Source organism: Plectropomus leopardus, chromosome 4 (genome assembly GCF_026936395.1).
Source record: "Plectropomus leopardus strain MGB_pleo_1.0 chromosome 4, ASM2693639v1, whole genome shotgun sequence".
NCBI lineage: Eukaryota > Metazoa > Chordata > Actinopteri > Perciformes > Serranidae > Plectropomus > Plectropomus leopardus.
Window position 1 is genome coordinate 31,835,512 of NC_142179.1, and position 9,233 is coordinate 31,844,744.

At 35.6% G+C, this 9,233-nt stretch overlaps 1 protein-coding gene across 3 annotated transcripts in view; it reads left to right on the top strand.

The window, feature by feature from the left end:
* The window catches only part of LOC148189804 (uncharacterized), a 111,522-nt gene extending 107,385 nt beyond the window's left edge, over positions 1–4,137 (top strand). For all 3 annotated transcript variants that reach the window (XM_088077126.1, XM_088077128.1, XM_088077124.1), the window contains one exon: positions 3,370–4,137. The gene's annotated coding sequence lies outside the window, so the exon portion shown is untranslated. The remainder of the gene's footprint in view (positions 1–3,369) is intronic.
* The last annotated feature ends 5,096 nt before the right edge of the window (positions 4,138–9,233 follow it).

The following is a 9,233-nucleotide window of genomic DNA, read 5'->3' on the forward strand; positions in this document are numbered from 1 at the left end:
TATTTGGAAGTAAAAAAATCCAGGGAATGACGTGCAATGTAAACCAGAAGAATGCAAAAAATATCTTATGTAGAAGCATCTTTGTTTATTTATCTATTTATATGCTATTATTAATGCTTGCACTTTATTGTTTGCACTTGATGGGGTCGATTTCGTTGTACATGTACCATGACAATTAAGATACTCATTCATTCAAGAAAGTAAGAAACTCAAAGGCAGAATTTATGAAATAGTTAAAATGGTCTAACTTAAAATCTTCAAGTTTTTTCAAAAGATTTTTTCTCAGCTTTTTTCATTTTTTACAGTGCTTTGGAGCTGTTTGTATTACAACAGCTGTTGCACTTTTTGTATAACTTACCAAATTCTGTTCACCAAATTGTCTCATGTCCTGTTTTGGGATACTTAATCAGGCTTCCCATATTAAAAAATGCTAAAGGTCACTGGGGTCACAGAGACAAAGGCCTTTATGAGGGGAGTGGAAGCCCAGTGTGCCAGGGATGACAGATGCCGAGACGTGATTGGCCTGTTCCTGCACGGATGGGATTCGCTGTCAACAGGTCCCAATTAGTCCAATCAGAGTGGAAGGAAATGGCACAGAAAGGATACTTTGTTAGTGCCACTGTTTGTGAAGCTGGAGGCAAAAACAAAACACAGTCGCTGGTTCTTTCTTCCCATCCCACCAGATTCTATGGGGACAAATTAACCCGGGATTTTGACTTGTTGTAGTGTTGCTTTGTTGACACATGCTGCAGCACGGCGGCTACATTGTTACAGCCTTTAATGTCACTGTTGATGTAAATATTGCCTTATGCGCTGCTTTTGTGTTTCTGAATAGTATTCAATGACCAGAGCTACTTCCTGACACAAATGTGTCATCGAGAGCTTTTCAGATTGTGCACGTACACAGCCGCAATCTAACCAGCAGGCTGCACTTCAGATGAAAAGTTATTCATGTGAGAGAAATGGAGTCAGGAGAGCTGAGAGAAAGCACGCACCACAGAGAACAGATGCTGAGTCATGTTTGGAAAATAAAACTGTAGACTGAAATTGTGAGAAAGGCTTTAAAGCACTACGGGACACAGACAATTAGATACAGTAATGTCTTAAAAAAAGTTATGGAATGTGGTATAAAAACAGATGAATGTTGATTGTTTTCTTTGTTGGATTAGACAAAATAATGGTCTGAACATCTGAGATGTTCATCATTGTGCTGAGTAAAATGCAGAAAATGGAATAGGTGTTCACATAACTAAATACACTGAAAAGCAGGAAGTCTTATAGCGTATTCGGATTCATTTAAGCAAATACAAATTCTGGGACCTTGACCTTACTAACTAATGAGCCAGGGCTTAGTGAGTGATGGGACATTGACCCCTGACCTGAGGAAGTGATTTAGATGAAGAGACACTGAAGGTCTGATTCATGGTCACAATATCAGTGGAGGCTTGATACCAGGGATGGCAGAGGTGATGATGGACAGGTAATTGGGGAGGTGGAGCAGGGATGTCTTCTTTCTCTGGACCTGCCACTCCCTTAGAGATAGGTTGTCTCAGGATCAGTGCAATTTCAGAGTTTCATTCCAAAGACTATATACCCATTTAGATAAATTAGTTTGAAATATTCCTTTTCAAGAGACATGCCCATTTTATCTTTTATCTTTGTTTTATCTTATCTTTTAGCCTTTTATCAATGATGTCTAATGATGAATGTTTTTGTACCTTCGTCAAGGAGGTCATGCTTTTGGCTGTCTGTTTGTTTTTTAGTCAGAAGAAATTTCTATAAACCGACTGGCCTGATTTTCATAAAACTCCAAAAACTGGTCGAACATGGGTCAAGGATAAACCTTTTAAATTTTTAGAGTAGATACAAATCTTGGGCTAGATACACAAATTAATTTTCACTTTCTTTAAATTTGCCATACACATCTGGGCTGGGATTGCCTGCGCACGGCTCTCACCTCAGACATAACAAGCAAAAATGGAAGTAAAACCGATTCTGTATCTCATGTGTAAACAGTGCGGGTGAGCCAGAACAGAAGTGATTTGTTGTCGTTTCTATTTTTCGCTTAAGAGTCTAGTAGTTACATTATTAACCATTTGGAGTTTAGAAAGGGTGAAATAATCCAGCCAAGAGGTGATAAAAACATTAATAACTGTTTCTGGGTCCTGATGTGAAAAAACAGCTTTACTTAAGCTACGATTCTAAGCTGATAAAAACTGCCTCTTCAGAAAACTACTGACTCTTTTGCTAGAATTCAGAAAAGTGCCCAAGAGGAGACCAACATTTGTAACATCATCTATCAAGTTTGCAGACAGGGGCCAATGGTGCATTCGTTAGACTGCTGACAGAGCTAGGAGGGCCAAGCATGATCAGCTCAGTTTTGTTTTTGTTACGTTAGGGGAAGTTGCGTGCCATTCAATATTTAATGTTGTTTAGATTGTTAAAAAGGTTGTCCAGTGAGCAGGTGCTGTCAGGTGTAACTGGTAAATAAAATTGTTTACGTTGTCATTACAGTGATACAGAATGTTGTGTTTCTCAAAGATTGAGCCAAGGGGAAATGTGTGAAATGAAAATAAGGCAGGATCTAGAATTGAACCTTGGGGGATGCCACAATTCATGGGAGCCAGGGACAAAGAATAGTTTCCTAGAGTGTCTGAAAAAGTTCTGGAACTAAACCATTTTGACACAAGAACATGCAGACTCACTCTGTCTTAAGTCTTTAACTTTGCTCACATGCAGTTTGCGATACATTTTGATGCTATTATCCTGAGCTTTATATCCGAAATGCCACAATTGCTCAGTTAACAAAGCAGTAAGTTCAACAGTATGGCCAGTGTGTCATCTAAAACAAAATCCAACCCAATATACATTTTCACATTTTTTTTTCACATTTATTGGTGATGTTGCTGGCACCCACACAAAGAGAAATGTGTTGTTCTCTGAGGGCCTCTCCACCAGGTTTTAGTCTGCAATTCTTGGTGTAGAGACAAAGGGATATGGATATGTTTTAGAAGTCCTGTATTATTTTGTGCAGCATATTATTTTGGGGCTGTCTAAGCACTTTAAAAACGCTCCCACTAATATTATGACAGACATCCTATTGGAGCGTGTTGTTGTGAATGGCCACAGGAGCAGACGGATGCCAGCCTCCCATGGCCTGATTCCTCTGATATGGTTTTTCCACAGTGTTGTGCCGTTTGGTTTGGTTAAAGTAAAAATCTCAAACATGTATTGGTTGCACAGTAAAACACTGATCCAACCTTCTGCCCGATCATGACTGTTTTTCTTTTTGCTTGTACGAGCACTCAGTATTCGGTTAGCCATGCCTGCATAAAATGAAATCATGAATAATATTATTCTCTCTGACAGGAAAAAGAGGACCACCGCCTGGAAAAAGAGGACACCATTCTGCTCATACTGACAGTGATCTCCAAAAGACCACAGGGACTCTCTTAGCACCAAATACAGGTCAGGATTACTCCATTTCAGTAGTACATGCTTGTTGAAGCCCCCTGCTGCTCCAAAATGTGTATATTGATACTTCACTTGAGTGTTTGAACTTCACTGAGCAGAATGATGTTTGACACTAGAAGGATGTTTTCACATTCATCTTTTGAAGGACAAAGGTTTCTCTTTGTTCACTGTATATTTCACTTTAAAATGTTTGTGACAAGACAAGTGCTGAAGTAAATCATGGTCCAGTATGTACCTTCGATAAGAAATGTGATGTGAAATTTTCTTTATATGTGTACAGAGAATGGACTTTTCATTGAACTGACCTCTCCCATTTCAAAACACTCAGAACCCACCTGTTCAAATCTGCTATTTTGCTACTATGTGTGTTTTAATGTGTATTTTGGTGTATTCTATTTTATGATTTTTTTTCACTTTTGTAAAATGTCTTTGAGTACCTTCAGAAGCGTACTATGTATAGAACGAATAATTATTACTATGGTGACAAGTTGGAAGATGATGAAAATGTTGATTTAAAAATTTTAGAAAAAAAATTGAACTTTTTGTGATAAACCCATATCAAACACAAATTATTCAAAGTGGATCATTTTTTATATGTCTTAAACCTCAACGTCTGGAGTGGATCTTAAGGAATATCAGTCAATAAAGTAAGAAAGCACATTTAACAAAGTACTGATCACAGTGTTTTTGTGCTTGAAGACTCCCTCAATGCTCTTTTTTCATTTTGACAGATGCATTCCCGCTCTGCATAAAACAGGATTTTTGAGATCAACCTTTTATAAATGATTTAATAGAGCACAACCTTCTGTGATTATTCAGTCATCAAGGGCAACTGTATACTTGAGTAACACTTTAATCCCAGTGATCAGACAAACATCATTCAGACATCATGTACTTTACCCTCCAAAACAAAGAATGAACAACTGACATGTTAAAATAACTTTTCTCTTTTGATGGACCACTTTGCAAAACTGTTTAGTATTTGTAGCACTGACAGCCTAAAAGAAAAAAAGTCAACATTGTTATGAAGTGCCAGTCACTGTTTTCAGTCTGTCTTACTGTAAGGGGATACACTGAGCTCCGAAGTTATTTTAGGGTTCACAGTCACATCTAAGGATGTCAAGGATCTCTGTTTTTTCTTTGGTACGTCTGAACGACGACACTGAAGAATCTCTTCAAGATCAAAGCCTGGAGATCAAACACACTGCATCTATAGGAAGAAGAAGCGTAGATCTCAATCACTGTCTGTCCCCAAAACCAGCAGGCCCAGCGAAGCAGCATAATGCTAAATGGAACCAGCTCCACAGGTCCTGCTGTCTACAGGACTGTGATACAGGACCTCAAGGTGACCCCATGGGTCCCTGCAGTTACTGTTCCCATGGCTGTTAATCAGCAGCCCGAGGGGGGCCAATCCCACACCACTGAGGCCCCTGTCGTCCCAAAATCTGGAATCTACTCATCACTGCCAGGCTAGGGCCAGGACCAGAGTTGAGGTGTCTGTACACTGCCAGAGGATAAGAAGGACTGTGGGATAGGACTATTAATTATCAATGTCTTCCATTTCAGGTCTCCTCCCCCTTTACAAAACATTAAGCCTAAGGCATCTTTTGTTAAGGAGTGAACACACAGTCTTACACAACCAGGCAGAAATGTTTAAGGGCCCTCTGAGATTTCCCCTTTAGGCAGCATGCTGAAAAAGCAGAGGACTATATGTCATTTTATATAGAGCATAAAAGTGACTAGTCGATCATTTAGGTTGCCAAGAAAAAAAAACTTCTGAGCAACAGTTGAGTATATACATACTCACAAGGTATGGGTTAAAATTCAAGTCAACTTGGTTTACCATGAAGTGGTTCGAAAAGGTATAATGTGTCATTTTTAGATGTTTTTTCGACATGTCAAAATCTGACATTTTTGACATAGTATACTATGTCCCTTTTTTATGATGTTTTGGGCCTATTTTTTGACATAACACCTAATAAAATAGGATGCCAAAAATTGGGAAAAAATCGCATTAAAAAAATCTCAAATTTTGACATGTCCAAAAAATGCCTGAAAACTGCTTATACCTCATAGAGGTGCGTGATAGTATAGCATGTTGAAAAAAGGGCCAAAAAAGGCCAAAAAGTCATAATTATAGGATATTGAAAAAATGGCCAAGAACCGCATGGTATGACGAAAAATCTCAAATTCTGACATGTCTGAAAATGGCTGAAAACCGCTTATTATAGCCTGTAGAGAGGTGTCATAGCATATCGTGTTGTGACGTGTCATATTATACACAGTGGAGACAAAGGTCTAAAATGGCCAAAAACATCATAATTTAGCATGTTGAAAAAAACTGTCAAAAATCGCATGCTATAGTATGGCAAAAATGTCAAATTTTGACAAGTCCCAAAAATTGCTGAAAACGATATATTCTAGCTTGTAGAGACCGTTCATTGTGTACAAAGTGGAAACAAAGGCCAAAAAAGTCCAAAAATGTCATAATTTAACATGTTGAAAAAAATGTAAAAAATCGCATACTATAGTATGGCAAAAATGTCAAATTTTGACATGTCCCAAAAATGGCAAAAAACAACATATTATAGCTTGTAGAAACGTGTGATATTATAAAAAGTGCAAACAAAGGCCAAAAAAGGCCAAAAACGTCATAATTTAGCATGTTGAAAAAACTGTCAAAAATCGCATGCTATACTATGGCAAAAATGTCAAATTTTGGCATGTCCCAAAAATTGCTGAAAACGATATATTCTAGCTTGTAGAGACCGTTCATTGTGTACAAAGTGGAAACAAAGACCAAAAAATGCCAAAAATGACATAATTTAGCATGTTGACAAAACTGTCAAAAATCGCATGCTATAGTATGGCAAAAGATTCAATTTTTGGGATGTCCCAAAAATTGCTGAAAACGATATAATCTAGCTTGTAGAGACCCTTCATTGTGTACAAAGTGGAAACAAAGGCCAAAAAATGCCAAAAATGTCATAATTTAACATGTTGAAAAAAATTTAGAAAATCGCATACTATAGTATGGCAAAAATGTCAAATTTTGACATGTCCCAAAAATGGCTAAAAACAGCATATTATAACTTGTAGAAATGTGTCATATTATAAAAAGTGCAAACAAAGGCCAAAAAAGGCCAAAAACGTTCTAATGTAGCATGTTGAAAAAACTATCAATAATCGCATGCCATTGTATGGCAAAAATGTCAAATTTTGACAAGTCCCAAAAATTGCTGAAAACGATATATTCTAGCTTGTAGAGACCATTCATTGTGTACAAAGTGGAAACAAAGGCCAAAAAATGCCAAAAATGTCATAATTTAACATGTTGAAAAAACTGTCAAAAATCGCATGCTATAGTATGGCAAAAATATCAAATTTTGACATGTCACAAAAATGGCAAAAAACAACATATTATAGCTTGTAGAAACCTGTCATATTATAAAAGTGCAAACAAAGGCCAAAAAGGCCAAAAACGTTATAATTTAGCATGTTGAAAAAACTATCAAAAATCGCATGCTATAGTATGGCAAAAATGTCAAATTTTGACAAGTCCCAAAAATTGCTGAAAACGATATATTCTAGCTTGTAGAGACCGTTCATTGTGTACAAAGTGGAAACAAAGGCCAAAAAAGTCCAAAAATGTCATAATTTAACATGTTGAAAAAAATGTAGAAAATCGCATACTATAGTATGGCAAAAATGTCAAATTTTGACATGTCCCAAAAATGGCTAAAAACAGCATATTATAATTTGTAGAAATGTGTCATATTATAAAAAGTGCAAACAAAGGCCAAAAAAGGCCAAAAACGTTCTAATTTAGCATGTTGAAAAAACTATCAATAATCGCATGCTATAGTATGGCAAAAATGTCAAATTTTGACAAGTCCCAAAAATTGCTGAAAACGATATATTCTAGCTTGTAGAGACCGTTCATTGTGTACAAAGTGGAAACAAAGGCCAAAAAATGCCAAAAATGTCATAATTTAACATGTTGAAAAAACTGTCAAAAATCACATGCTATAGTATGGCAAAAATATCGAATTTTGACATGTCACAAAAATGGCAAAAAACAACATATTATAGCTTGTAGAAACCTGTCATATTATAAAAAGTGCAAACAAAGGCCAAAAAGGCCAAAAACGTTATAATTTAGCATGTTGAAAACAATGTAAAAAATCGCATGCTATAGTATGGCAAAAATGTCAAATTTTGACATGTCCCAAAAATTGCTGAAAATGATATATTCTAGCTTCTAGAGACCCTTCATTGTGTACAAAGTGGAAACAAAGGCCAAAAAAGGCCAAAAATGTCATAATTTAACATGTTGAAAAAAATGTAGAAAATCGCATACTATAGTATGGCAAAAATGTCAAATTTTGACATGTCCCAAAAATGGCTAAAAACAGCATATTATAGCTTGTAGAAATGTGTCATATTATAAAAAGTGCAAACAAAGGCCAAAAAAGGCCAAAAACGTTCTAATTTAGCATGTTGAAAAAAATGTAAAAAATCGCATGCTATAGTATGGCAAAAATGTCAAATTTTGACATGTCCCAAAAATTGCTGAAAATGATATATTCTAGCTTGTAGAGACCCTTCATTGTGTACAAAGTGGAAACAAAGGCCAAAAAAGGCCAAAAATGTCATAATTTAACATGTTGAAAAAAATGTAGAAAATCGCATACTATAGTATGGCAAAAATGTCAAATTTTGACATGTCCCAAAAATGGCAAAAAACAACATATTATAGCTTGTAGAAACGTGTCATATTATAAAAAGTGCAAACAAAGGCCAAAAAAGGCCAAAAACGTTATAATTTAGCATGTTGAAAAAACTGTCAAAAATCGCATGCTATAGTATGGCAAAAATATCAAATTTTGACATGTCACAAAAATGGCAAAAAACAACATATTATAGCTTGTAGAAACCTGTCATATTATAAAAAGTGCAAACAAAGGCCAAAAACGGCCAAAAACGTTATAATTTAGCATGTTGAAAAAACTGTCAACAATCGCATACTATAGTATGGCAAAAATATCAAATTTTGACATGTCCCAAAAATGGCAAAAAACAACATATTATAGCTTGTAGAAACCTGTCATATTATAAAAAGTGCAAACAAAGGCCCAAAAAGGCCAAAAACGTTATAATTTAGCATGTTGAAAAAACTATCAATAATCGCATGCTATAGTATGGCAAAAATGTCAAATTTTGACAAGTCCCAAAAATTGCTGAAAACTATATATTCTAGCTTGTATAGACCGTTCATTGTGTACAAAGTGGAAACAAAGGCCAAAAAATGCCAAAAATGTCATAATTTAACATGTTGAAAAAAATGTAAAAAATCGCATACTATAGTATGGCAAAAATGTCAAATTTTGACATGTCCCAAAAATGGCTAAAAACAGCATATTATAGCTTGTAGAAATGTGTCATATTATAAAAAGTGCAAACAAAGGCCAAAAAAATCCAAAAACGTTCTAATTTAGCATGTTGAAAAAACTGTCAAAAATCGCATACTATAGTATGGCAAAAATATCAAATTTTGACATGTCACAAAAATGGCAAAAAACAACATATTATAGCTTGTAGAAACCTGTCATATTATAAAAAGTGCAAACAAAGGCCAAAAAAGGCCAAAAACGTTATAATTTAGCATGTTGAAAAAACTGTCAAAAATCGCATACTATAGTATGGCAAAAATATCAAATTTTGACATGTCCCAAAAATGGCAAAAAACAACATATTAT